Source organism: Papio anubis, chromosome 13, assembly GCF_008728515.1.
Source record: "Papio anubis isolate 15944 chromosome 13, Panubis1.0, whole genome shotgun sequence".
Classification (NCBI taxonomy): Eukaryota; Metazoa; Chordata; class Mammalia; order Primates; family Cercopithecidae; genus Papio; species Papio anubis.
Genome location: NC_044988.1, coordinates 3,923,777 through 3,937,371, shown reverse-complemented (window position 1 = coordinate 3,937,371; position 13,595 = coordinate 3,923,777). Strand labels below are relative to the sequence as shown.

The window sequence follows — 13,595 nt, the reverse complement described above, 5'->3', positions numbered from 1 at the left end:
CATTACATCTGAGACAGCAGCTGAAATTGGAATTCCCATGGGTTACATTTATGACAGTCTGTGTCATCTGGCTTCTGCACAGGCTAAACTGGTAAGTTAAATGGGAGATATTATAGCTATCACCACCTCTGCTTGTTTCAAGGCTTTGATGGTGGCATTTACTTCTGCAGCTCTCCTAGGAATGCAGCACTTCTTCTGGTTTACTATCCTGATAGGGAAGTTCCAGGTGCTTCCACTTAGCCTTTCCTCCCATAGTGATCTTCGCTGCATGGGTCAGAGAACCAATGTGGGAATGTGCCAGTTGCCATGTGTGTCTGTTCCATGTATGTCTGTTCTGTAGTGTATGCCTATTCCCATAGATTGTGCTGAGATCTGTCCTGACTTACAGCTCTCTCTACATTTGGGAGCTGGGAAACAACTGCAGGGTGGGTCTGTGGACTAATTTGGCCCACTGTTAGTGAAACGTCGGACTCCATCTATCAACTTACCATCATAAGCCTCTACTTTGACTTGCTGACCATAGTGGCATTTTGAATCCCTAGGAATTAGCCCTAATTCAGAGCCAGTTTCCAGCTTTCCCTAAAAGGTCTGGGCATTTCTTGTTCTCCAATGCACAGTCACTTTAGTAAATGGCCCACAGGTCTCTTTAGGGAAGGCTTGGAGGTAAAGGTATGGTACAAACCTGGAGCAACAGTGAAGGGCTGTCTTTTCTCAAGGGAATCAAGTCTCCCCTTCAATCAAGGACCTCAAGGTCTATGAACTGACTTAGGAAACTAAGTTTGGAAACAAGTTTGGAAACTAGGTAAGAGGCCAGGACTCTCCACTGTGGCCCCTCAAGTCAGGTTTTTGGCTAAAGATCTAGAGTTTTTCCTTTCCTATAGATCAGGCCACACTGTAGTAGGTGACCCATCTATTTTATTCCTAGGCACACCAAGATCAATGAGCCACCACTAATGGGTTCTGCAAGCCAAAGCATTCTGATTATTAGTACATTTCTGCCGCCTTTTTTGATAAATATACCCATCTTGTTTTTGATGGCTAAGTGCTGTTACATGTCCTCCTCTACTCCGGAATCTCATAATTCCAGTTGAAATCAAGGAGCCCATCTCAATAAGAATTTGCTACAGTCATACCTGGCCCACCACAGTGCACTTTTCCCAACTCAGGTACTCCTCACTCTCATGTATTTCCCAATGTCTTAGTGAAGGGAATGTCTTCTGGGCCCTCCTGTGGAACAGTTTGGGAGCAGGTATGCAGGTCACACATGATAAGACCAGTCCAACATTTTTATCTCCCTAAGCCTTTGGATTCCCTCCTTCACATAATGCCAGGGAAGCACTAGCATCTCAACCTCACCTAATGTAAGCCAGTGTTAAGCCCACATTTCAGTCACTCAACCAGGTAAGCTGTTAGAGCCGCCTCCAGTAAGACAATAAATTCAAACTCTTTAGTAAGTGCACCCTTGTGAATGAATTCAGTTTATCTGTGTTATATGCTATCTTCCTTAGTCTAACACCCTTAGAAACAATTTCCACACATGTTCTCCAAGTTTCTACTGATATATATCAGTGAAGCCTAGAAAGTCTTTCAGTGTTTGAGCTCTGTCCTCCTGGGTCATAGTGTGTACCTATTCCCATAGATCATGCTGAGATCTGACCTGATTTATAGATCTAGTGGCAACAGGGAATGGCTGTGGTGAGTATGAGAAGGATGAGTATCCCTTTTTGAGGCAACTGTCCCAGGTGAAGTTGCCACCTTTAAGCAGAAGAAGCTGTCTCCTTGGACAGCAGAGGGCAAACCATTTTGAGGGAGGCTCAAAATGATTTGTGGGTTCAGTATTGTCAGTTTCATCTGGGTCCAATCAGATTTCTCTAATCCACCTTTCAAGATCCCATTCTTTCCTGATCAATACCCTAACTTTCAAGTGAGAAACATGGCAAGACTGTGAATTTACTGTCATTGTAATTCAGAAACTTGCATAACTAAATTTTGTGTTTGGTTTTCAGCAGTGTTGTGGCTATAAGAAATAGAGACTTTTGGGGGCTGTCATGGAAGCTCTCTGGTTATCAGAGATGACTTGAATTGAAAGTTAACAGGCCTGAGCTTCTCCTTTTCTCTCTGCAAGAGCTCAGTGTACCCAGAAGAATTCATCTTACACCACAGCCCTTACAGTTATCATTACCGTCATAATGGTCAAACACAGCAGCCACTTGGCTCACAATCAACCATGGGGATGCTGCTGAGTTACTAGCCTCCCATTTCCCAGTAGCAAGGAGCTCAGCACTGCATATGAGCGCGAGGGCAGGACCCAACCCATCCTCAGACTCCATGTTCACAGGTCTCTTTCCTGAGATCAGTCTCAGAACCAATTCTGTATCAGTTTGGACCAAGCAAACTAACAGGCAAACCAGCAGTTGGCCGTGATTCAGGAGAGGAGTCACTGTACAGTAAGCAAGGGAAGTAGAGTATAAAGAATTATTAAACTGTGATTCAGCGAGTACTGTAAAGATGTAAAGAAAGCTCTAACCAGTATCTTAGGGCTGGATAAACAAACTGTGGTACAAGGGGAAAAAAAAACGTGATATATATGATCTTGCATATGGTATGTACAGAAAGAACAGGGCCCCCTTTCCCCAAGAATGGGATTTAGACACTGTTGTTGAAGTGTGGTTGCAGCTTATTTACTTGATGGCACAGGATTTTGCTGGGCTGCATGGCCAGCACTGGTTGACTGTCCCAGGGCAGCACAAAATAGCCTTCTGAGCTTGCCTGCTCACTGACAGGACAGTACACAGCTTCTGGTGCACGGTGTTCATGTGGGGAGGCCCAAGGCAAAGTGGTCTCTAGGCTTGACCCAAGGCAGCAAGGTTGCCAAGGGACGACACACTCTGGGTGCATGGCTGGGTGCAGTGCCACTGGGTACCTGCAGTGCCAGAGGATGTGCAAAAACAAGAAAAGGCAGAACACAGCACACAGGAGTACCAAGAAGAGCCCCCTTTCTCTTGCAATGTTTCTCTAGCGCCCTCTGCTGACAATGTTTAACATTTTGCTCACTGTAAAAGGGAAATCCAGGCCATTAACAGGGAAAAGGCACTCTTAGGGCAAATCCACAGCCATGAGGCAATAAACTGATAACCGGTACATGCCCCAAAGTAGAAACCATACAAATGTCCAACAGCAGGTGGTACATCTTTACAGTGGTATATTACTCAAAATAAAAAGGAATGAACTACTACATGCGTAACAACACAGATGCATCTCAAAAACATTTTGCTGAGTATAAGAAGCCAGGACCCAAATAGTACATCCTGTGTCATTCTATTTATATGAAAAACTTTAACAAGCAAACCAGCAGTTGACTGTTACTCAGATGAGGCATCACTGTAAAAGGGCATGAGAGACTTTCTGGAGTGATGGAAGTGTTCTATATTTGATTTTACAGTGGTGGTTACTTGAGTTATGTTCATTTTTCAAATCTTATAGAGCTCTACACTAAATGAGTGCATATTATTTATATAAGTTATGCTTTAATAAAGTTAATGTTTGAATGTTAATGGAAAACTATGGCCTTTCAATAAAAGCAGGATCATTGAGAATTCAAACCCTTCAACATTGCAGGTTTGGGTTACCACTGCGTTAAGTAGAATCTCAACCAGCTGAAGTACCAGCCAATAGCAAAGAGAATGTAGGAGAGGGTAGTGAAGGAAGAAAATCAAAACTATTGACCATAGCTTCAAGACTAGTTGCATAAATGAAAACTGTAAAATAAAGTATCATTTTATGGTGTGTGCAAAGCAAGCATTTTCCTTCCTTTTTTCTTATTATTTATTAAGTAGTTTTGGTAATAATCTTGATTACTTTTGGGGCCATAGAATGTTCAGGTGGGATTTTAAGTGAATCAAAAAAGGAATTAATACCCAGACATCGTTATGGTGACTAATATGACTCTGTGTTTCCCCTTTCGGGGATGAGAATGACAGCAACTCCCCCACCAAGTATGGCTGCATCATACTGGAAGAAGCATGATGTTCTGTTATTTTTGTTGTATACAATTTTGCATATAGGTAGTGAGGTGTGTAGCAATGCTGAGCTGCTAAAGGAGTAGACTACATGAGCTATTTTTGTTGTAACCTAGCCCATATCCATTTTTTCCCTTTTCCTCTACTACTGGAACTGGGAGTCCAAAATCTATATTTCCTAGATTGACAGCTAGAATCATCAGGTTCTAACAATAAAAGGCATCAGCAGGAGATCAGAACTGAAGAAGACATATACTTCCTGCTCGTGGCTCAAATACCAGGTAGTTGCTTAGTGGCTGTGGGAAGGGGCCTCTGAACTCCTGTGGCCCATCCCAGCATCTGCAGCATAGGAGTGGGGAGCAGCTTCTGGATTCCTGGATATCACGCCTTCCTTTTGGCTCTTCCAGCACTTTCAACTCATTTGTAACCAATTCCCCACATAAATTCCTCTCTGTTTAAATACCTAATATGGTCTCTGTAATAATAAAAAGCTACAGTATCAAAAATTGTGGTTTGGTAAAGAGGGCAGGTGGAAAACTATGTTCAACTTCCTTATCTCCCAGAATCCAACTAAAATAAAGGTGTAAATATTTACAAAACTTATCAACCCAAATAGCAAAAGGAACAAGAGGCGAAAATATCAACAGATGAGAGTTTAATCCATTTACTGCAAATTAAATGTGGATAGAAATCTGCCAGTGTTTGAAACGAGAGAGAGCCACAGTCCAGACACAATGGTTATAAGTAGGTGCTTGTCTTAGTCGGCTCAGGCTGGCATAATACAATACCATAGACTGGGTAGCTCCAACAACAGAAGTTAATTCCTCACAGTTCAGGAGGCTGGAAGTCTAAGATTAAGGTGCCAGCCCATTTGCTTTCTGGAGAAGACTCTCTTCCTGGTTTATAGACAGTTGCCTTCTTGCTGTGTCCTCACAAGGTAGACAGACAGTAATTTTTCCAGCATTTCCTTTTATAAGGACACTAATCATATTGGATCAGGGTCCCACCCTTATGATATCACTTACTTCCTTACTCCAAATACAGTCACATTTGGAGTTAGGGCTTCAGCATACGAATGTGGAGTTGGAGGAGACACTATTCAACTATTCAGTCCATAGCAGTGGATCACATAAAATATACCCCGTAATTCCGGCTTCTTGAAGTTCTTAGATTCCTTCTAATGTAGATCTTCGCATCTCAATTTTATTGACTGTAGTTCACTGTTGGACCCAGGTTTTAGCTGGCCAGGCAAATAAATGTTAGAGCCACCCCCTATTGATGCAGCTAGGCATTTAATTCAGAATCTCAGGTACTGGCATAATACTGGTAGAATTTTCCCAATTTAACATTATATTCCATCCTAATCGAACTATAATATTTAGAATCCTTTCTCACATGTATCATTCTGTTGTTGCTGATATTAATTGGCCAAGCTGTTCTGTTCTTTTTATGGATAAGCTATGTCTATCTGGGTCAGACTGATCACTTATCCATACTGGGTTCTGACTCTAGTTATGAATCCAGAAGCAAAGAGGGTGGTGGGGCGGGTGTTGAGGATAAGAAGCATCACCCTCAGGTGGGGTTAGTACAAGGCCTTCAGGCAAAGGAAGGATAATCTTCTCTGGCCAGGTTAGGTCAAGTAAGTGTAAAGTACTTAGCAAAATGCCAGACAAATAGTAAACATTACATAAGTCTTTATACTCTGTTTACAGTTGTTACTATCAGCTGAGTCAGCCCTGGTGAGCAAGGACTTGGAAATTTCCCAGTCTGTCCTCCCATCCAGCCTAGCATGGGCACAGATGAAGGAGGAGCTGTGAGGTCCTCAAGGCCGAGGAAGGAGCCCTGAGAAGGAGTCGGATGCAGCAACGAAGTCCAAGCCTGCTATGCATCAGAATCACCTTAGGAGATTAAAGTAGATTCGGACTTCTACCTCAGCCCTCTATATCAGAATCCACAGGTGAGGTCACAATGTGGGCGTTTTTAGAAACTCCCCACCTGAGTCTGATAGAGTAGGTACCTAGACGAAGGAAGAAGGCCCTTAGCCTGAGGCCTGGATGCAGGTCACTTGTCCTCACAGAGAGCATTTGGCATGGCTGTGGGACCACGAGCCGGCATGACACGGCAGTGTGCTGAGATGCAAGAGGTAGAAGGTGGAGACACTGACTGTGTTTGCCAAATGATTCAGCAGACAGGCAGAAGGCAGTGGCACTCGGGCTTACAGGAAGGAAGGGTCAGAGAACAATGTTTTGGGGATGGTAGGGTCCTCATCATTTTTGTAGCATAAGGGGAAAAATCAAGAGGAAGAGATTAAAGACATGAGAGGGGTAAAAGGTTTGAAAGTGAGGTCCTAGAGGGGGAATGAGATTTGGAGCAAGTAGAGACATTTTGGGAGAGAAAGACTGGCACCTCTTTCTCTAGTAGTGAAGCAAAGAGAGGTGCAAGTAAACTGGAAAGGAAGCTGAGGAAAACCCAAGCATGACAGCTTACTTTGCTCAGTGAAGTGCAAAGATGGTGGCTTTCAGAGAGTGGAAAAGATGGTGGTAAGGAAGTTTATCTTTTGGCTTTATTATGTACTGCAAAGGACCCACCCTCCTCCCTTTACCTTAACCTCAGTTTTCGTTTATGTTAAATGAGTATAATAATCCCTGCCTCAAAAGGTTGCTGTAAGGATTTAACAATATCAAACCTATAATGAGCTCGCTTCTAACCACTTCAGAAGTGCTACTGCAACTGTCCACTCCATGAAGACTTTGTCAGGGTGATGGGAATGTATCTTCTAAGATCTTCTTCAAAAGTTGACAAAAAGGACTTCTGGTTCTGGACAAGATACAGTAGACTCACTTCTTCCTATTCCTCCACCAAGTAAAACTAAAATCCCTGGAGATATATAACAAAACAATAATCTGAAAGGTGGAGAAAAGGGGAGACTGGCTAGGGACCTTGAGACCTGAGGAACAACACAGGGATGGGCTCCCTGGGTTTTTTTATTTTTTTATTTTTTTATTTTTGTTTTGTTTTTGCCTCCTATATCCCAGACTTGGAACTGAACAGGCGGGCAGCCCACAAACACTAATGGGCATAGACAAAAAGAAGTCCCCTAAAAGCCTCTTCTCTCTAGCCAAAGGAACAGGAAAGGGGCAGCCTAGAAAGACAGAAAATATTTAGACTCTAACTTTTAAAGAAGAACCAAGTAGAAATTTTAGAACTAAAATACAAATTAAAACACCAATCAAACCCCACAGAAAACACTGCAGCTCCACCTCCACTGGCCAAGAGCTAGTGCAAAGCCTAGACTTCCAATTTTAGCAACATGGCTGTAACAAGGTGACCCCTCTCACCCACTGGGATGGTGTCAGAGAAGGCGATGCAGGGAGCATGAACTTCCACACCTGTTCTGAAGTAACGAGGAACTGCCTCCCTGGGGTGTCAACAGAAGCCAAGGGGGAAGCTGGACTTCCATCCCCACTTGGCAGTACCAAGACAGCGTCCTCCTTCTCCCACTAGTGCAGTGCCAGAGAGGGCCTGCTGAAACAAAGGATTTCAGAAAGAATCTGGGTCTCACAACATAATACTCAATATGTTTAGAACACACTAGAAAATCACTAGTCAAACAATGAATCAGGAAAATCTCAACTTGAATAAGAAAAGACCATCAACAGAAGCCAACACTGAGAGGACACAAATGTTGGAATTATCTGGTGAGGATTTTAAAGCAGCTATCATAAAAATGTTTCAGTGAGCAAACATGCATGCATGTAAAACAAAACAAAAATATAGAAAATCTCAGCAAAGTAATATAAGACATAAAGAAGAATCAAGTGAACATTTTAGAACTAAAAGATACAAATGAAAAACTCAATGGATGAGCTCAATGGAAAATGGGAAGAACAGAGTAAAGAATCAGTGAAGTTGAAGTTAGGATAATAAAAATAACCCAATCTGAGAAATTACCCAATCTCTGGGAAATGGAAAAAAACCAGACTGGATAAAAATAACTGCAGCCTCAGAGTCCTATGTAACTATAACCCAAAAAATCTAATACTATGCCATTGGAGTCGCGGAAAGAGAAAAGACACAAGGTAAGGCTTAAAAAGTATTCAACAAAATAATGGCCAAAAACTTCCCAAATTCAGCAAAAGACATAAAAATAGATTCAGGAAGCTAAGTCTGAACAGTATAAACCTAATGGAAATATGCCAAGACATATCAGTCAAACTCCTGAAAACTAAAGACAAAGAAAAAAAATCTCAAAAATAATGAGAAACACCACTTTATCCACAGGAGAAAAAAAAAAAAAAAAAGGCAGCAGATTGCCCCTCAGAAACTGGGATGGTCAGAAGGGAGTAGCACAGCATTGTTTCAAGGAACTGCACAGAACTGTAAACCCAGAATTCTACATCCAGTGAAAATATCCTTTAGAAATTAAGGGGAAATCAAGATATTATCATATGAAAGAAAACTAAGAGAATTTGTCAATAGCAAATCTACCCTTAATGATGCTCTTGAGACAGAAAGGAAATGATAAAAAGAAGAATTTTGGAACATCAGGGAGGAAAAGTAAAAAATTGAAAGAGCAAAAGTATGGGTAAATGAAATAGACTTTCCTTTTTTTTTTTTTTTTTTTTTTTTTTTTTTTTTGAGACAGAGCTTGGAGTGCAGTGGCGCGATTTAACCTCACTGCAACCTCCACCACCTGGGTTCAAGTGATTCTCCTGCCTCAGCCTCCCAAGTAGCTGGGACTACAGGCATGTGCCACCATGCCCGGCTAATTTTTGTATTTTTAGTAGAGACAGGGTTTCACCATGTTGGCCAGGCTGGTCTCGAACTCCTGACCTCAAGCAATACACCCGCCTTGGCTTCCCTTTACAGGTGTGAGCCACTGCACCTGGCCTCCTTCTCTTGAGTTTTCTAAATAATGTTTGGCAGTCAAAGCAAATGAATGTTACCTCGAGTCTACTATGTAACATGGAGCATCAGTGTTAGGCATGTCCTGTAATTGAGGTTTCAAGCTAAATGGAATAGTTTATATGTGTAAAATGTTTAGAACAGGCTAGGCGCAGTGGCTCATGCCTGTAATCCCAGAACTTTGGGAGGCCGAGGCAGGCAGATCACTTGAGGTCAGGAGTTTGAGACCAGCCTGGCCAACATGATGAAACCCTATCTCTTCTAAAAATACAAAAATTAGCAGGGCGTGGTGGCAGGTGCCTATAATCCCAGCTACTTGGGAGGCTAAGGCAGGAGAATCGCTTGAACCAAGGAGACCCAGGTTGCAGTGAGTTGAGATCGCACCACTGCACTCCAGCCTGGGCAACAGAACAAGACTCAGTCTCAAAAAAAAAAAAAAAAAAAAAATTAGAAACCTGACACATTAAGGAATAAATAGTTATCTAAATGCAATAAATGTAAACAGACAGAAGTCAAGAGAAGGACACCCACTAGCAAATAAGGCACTGAAACCTTCTGTCTTCTCCCCTAAATGTGGGCACAAAGCAAGGGTGGGCAGAAATCCATCTAGCTTTTCCATTTGAGTCCTATACTGAACTATCTGTTCTTAGTGTACCAGGGTTGAGGTGGTCATAGCAACTATTTTAGTGTGCTTGGGCTACCATAACAAAGTACCATGTAGTAGGTGGCTTAAACAACAGAAATTTATTGTTTTCACAGCTCTGGAGTCTGGAAGTTGAAGATCAAGGCCCAGCTGCTTGGGTTCCTGGTAAGAGCTCTCTTCCTGGCTTGCAGTGGACACCTCACCGTGTGCTGACATGGTCTTTCCTTGGTGCATGGGAGAGGCAGTGAGCAATCTCTCTCTTCCTCTTTTTTTTTTTTTTTTTTGAGACGGAGTCTCACCCTGCCCCCCAGGCTGGAGTGCAGTGGCACAATCTTGGCTCACTGTAACCTCTGCCTCCTGGGTTCAAGCGATTCTCCTGCCTCAGCCTCCTGAGTAGCTGGGATTACAGGCACCCGCCACCACGCCCGGCTGATTTTTGTATTTTTAGTAGAGACGGGGTTTCGCCATTTTTGCCAGGCTGGTCTCCATCTCCTGACCTCAGGTGATCCAACCACCTTGGCCTCCCAAAGTTCTGGGATTACAGGCGTGAGCTACCACGCCCGGCCACCAGGATGAGGGAGTGAGCAATCTCTCTCTTCCTCTTCTTATAAAGCCATCAATCCTGTCATATTAGGACTCCACCCTTATGACCTCATTTAATTACCTCCTAAAAGCCCCAACTCTAATACAGTCCCATAGGGGGTTAGGTCTTCAACATATGGATTGGGTAGGGAGAGGGCACAATTTAGTCCACAGGGCAAATCTTGGAAGCAGATGTGAGTTCTTCTTGGTCTTTATCCGCCCACAGGCTTTCATGTTGCCAACTCAATCAGACCACTAAAATCTGTTCTCAGAGAAAAGTCTCCCCCTTCATTTTCTGTCCTGAATATACACTTTTCCCCAGGCCCCAAGCCACAGAGCCTGGAACATCAGGAAACCGTTCTGTTCTTACTGCTCTTATCCAACCTCTTTCATCTATTTCAAAATGTCCTCACAGCCCTAATTAGGTAATGAATTAATCAACAAAGTTGCTGGTTAACTGGCTTTCATTTTTGGAAGTACTTCCAGAAATGTCAGGAGAAATGACATTTTTCAGAGTTTAAAAATGCATTGCTCAGCCTGAAATGCTGTGCTACATGAAAAGGTTTCCTGCTAGGCTAGATCAGAGTGAACAGGGGGCGGTGGAAGGGGGCAGGATGATTTCTCTGTTTCCGTGGCGGCCTGCTGCACTCTGGAGTGTGCGTCCTCTACTTTCTCCTCTGACTCTGTTTCAGTGGGCTAGACGGAAAAGGGCACTGCACTCGAAGTCAGAAGACCAACGCCACAGTCTCGGACCATAACCCAGCTCTGTCACTAACCAACCACCTGGCCTTGGATGTCAGTTCCCCGAGCCTTGCCTATAAAGTGGACGTTAACCTGCCCCATCTAGCCTTCAGAAAAGAAGTAAATGATTATGTGTGTCATCTATAAAAGGGATATAAGTCTACTCAATGTAGCCTTTTACAATAATTAAATAATTATATATGTAAAAGAACTTTGTAAACTGCGAAATACGATTACACAGTCCTTTTCAAAGTATGGGCACCTAACTCAGGCTGGGGTAGAGAAGCTGGGGGAAGGCTTCTTGGAAGAACTAATAACTGAGTTCAATCACGAAGGTGAGGAAAGGAAAGTGGGACATTCTGGGCCAAGAGAGCAGCATGGCAACAGTGAGAGAGGACCCGGCACATCTGACAAAGTGCCTGAAGTTTGCATAGCTAGGTTTAAAAATTAAGGGAAATGGAGTGGGAGGAAGGATGCTAGAGAGAGAGGGTGAAGCATTTTGCACACCATCCTAAGGAGTGTGGACTTTTCACGAACTTGGGAAACAATGAAAGCATTTAAAGAGGGAGTGCCATGATCAGAATTGTATTTGGAAAGCTCACTTGGTGGAGAGCAGTACAGAAGACGGATTGGAAGCAGTCTAGACTAGACAGAGCGGTCACTCAGGAAGCAGGTGCAGTAACCCTGTAGAGGATCTAGGGTGGGCAACTGTAACAGAAGTGGACAAGAAGAGTTAATTAATTAGTTAATTAATTCAAGTGGTTCTGAGGAGGTGGAATCCATAAGACAGATGGCTGGTAAGCATGGAGACAAAGCAAAAGATCAAAATTGACTCCCCAGTTTCTAGTTTGGGCTAACAGATAAATGGTGCTGGTTACATTCACTCGGCTAGAAGGAGCAGTTAGGAGGAAAAAGACTAAATCAAGTTTTAGAATGTTAAGTCTGTGGGATAAGAAGTAGAGGTGTCTAATGACTGTTAAATACAGGGTTCTGGAGCACAAGAGAGAGATCTGAAAAGGACAAATATAAGATAAATATAAGACAAAATTATGTTCTAGAATCACACCACTGACTTATAGCTAGTATGGAAGATACTCTACATCCAGCTGTTTTCAAACTCTGTACCCATTTTCCCCAGAATTTTTTAAAAAGGAAATCAAACTGGAACTCCAATATCTAAAATATGTTTTAAAAGTTCTTTAGATGGTTTAAATCTTCATCTTGCATGGACCATGATTTTAAAGCCCTCAGATTCATAATGATCCAAGAATATTGCTACCTAGATATGCTTTTCCGGGATAGAAAAGCCTCAGTAACATGGCCAGTATCACATAACATTTAGTCAAGAATTGCCCTCCATATCCAATGTAAATTTCTTTTGTCTACTTAAGCCCATTGTTTTAGATTCTGGTCTTCACTGGAAACAGATTAATTTCTTGTTGTCAGCTTGCACAATAAGAGTTTACAACTTTAAACCTGTGATTTGACTATTACAAACATATGGATGAAAAATTTTAAATGCAGTTGTTAGATGTTTCCAAATTTTAACTGATAACATTGACATTATTTATGCTCATGCCCATAGAACAGGGACTAAAAAAATAGTTAAAATTGCCCAGAGGGCGCTGTGTGGTCTGAGCCTGGCCTACCTGTTCAACCTAATTGCACGGCCTTCTCCCTCTTGCTCACTCTTCTGCCACAGTGGGCTTCTTTTTATTTCTGGGAGGCACCGGCCTTTATTTTCACTGTTTTTGTTTGTTTGTTTTTGTTTTTAATAATGACTGCAAATAAGCTGATACACAAATTAAGCCCTTATTTTCACTGTTTTTTTTTTTTTTATAATGACTGTAAGTAAGCTGATATACAAATTAAGATCAAGGGCAGAAATGAGGTCACTCCCTTCCTCTTAGCTGTTAGTTTCTTCATGTATAAAATAAGAAGGTTGAAGTAGATTAGGGTTAAACTCAGGGGTGGGGAGCTCAGTGATATGAATGGGGGTTAGTAAGCTTACTAAAACCAAACTTTTGCCCATGAGAAGGCTAGAAAAGGAATAAACATTTACCAAGTACCCTCTTAACAGCTCATTTTTCCTCAGAGTTACTTAAAAGTAGGTGCTGTTATATCTACTTTATCATTTCCATTTTCAGATGAGGAAATGGTCCCACAGAGAGGCAAGACAGCTTAAGGCAGAGCTAGAGTTTACAGGGCCAAATAAAACACAAAAACAAACTTATTTGATTTTATATAGAATTTTATCAACTTAATAATGTAACCAAGATAATCCAGTTAGAGAAAAAAAAAAAAAAAGGAAAAGGAAGTGTATCGGACATGGCCTGGTGGTTCATGCCTGTAATCCCAGCACTTTGGCAGACAGAGGTGGGAGGCCTGCTGGAGCTCAGGAGTTCAGGACCAGCTGGGCAATAGAGCAAGACTCCATCTCTACAAAAGATTGTTTAAAAATTAGCCAGGCACGGTGACATGCGCTGCAGTCCCAGCTACTCAGGAGGCTGAAGTGAGAGGATCATCTGAGCTTGGAAAGTTGAGGCTGCAGCGAGCCATGATCATGCCACTGCACTCCAGCCTGGTGACAGAGTGAGACCATCTCTCAAAAAACAAACAAACAGACAACAACAAAAAAACAGTGTATCTTTGTTTGACAGAACCCTTTCAAAATACGGGAACATGTGGGAAGCAGATAATCAATG

General features: G+C 42.3%; 1 long non-coding RNA gene across 2 annotated transcripts; it reads left to right on the top strand.

Annotated features, from left to right (window-relative positions):
* Nucleotides 1-5,621: 5,621 nt before the first annotated feature.
* On the top strand, nucleotides 5,622-10,984 carry LOC103878536. 2 transcript variants are annotated; one of them, XR_001895418.3, is made up of 3 exons: nucleotides 5,622-5,976; nucleotides 9,684-9,732; nucleotides 10,842-10,984. It is a non-coding gene; the product is annotated as an uncharacterized LOC103878536 (long non-coding RNA). The 2 variants fall into 2 exon arrangements; XR_004177780.1 differs by lacking the exon at nucleotides 5,622-5,976 and adding an exon at nucleotides 6,482-6,559.
* The last annotated feature ends 2,611 nt before the right edge of the window (nucleotides 10,985-13,595 follow it).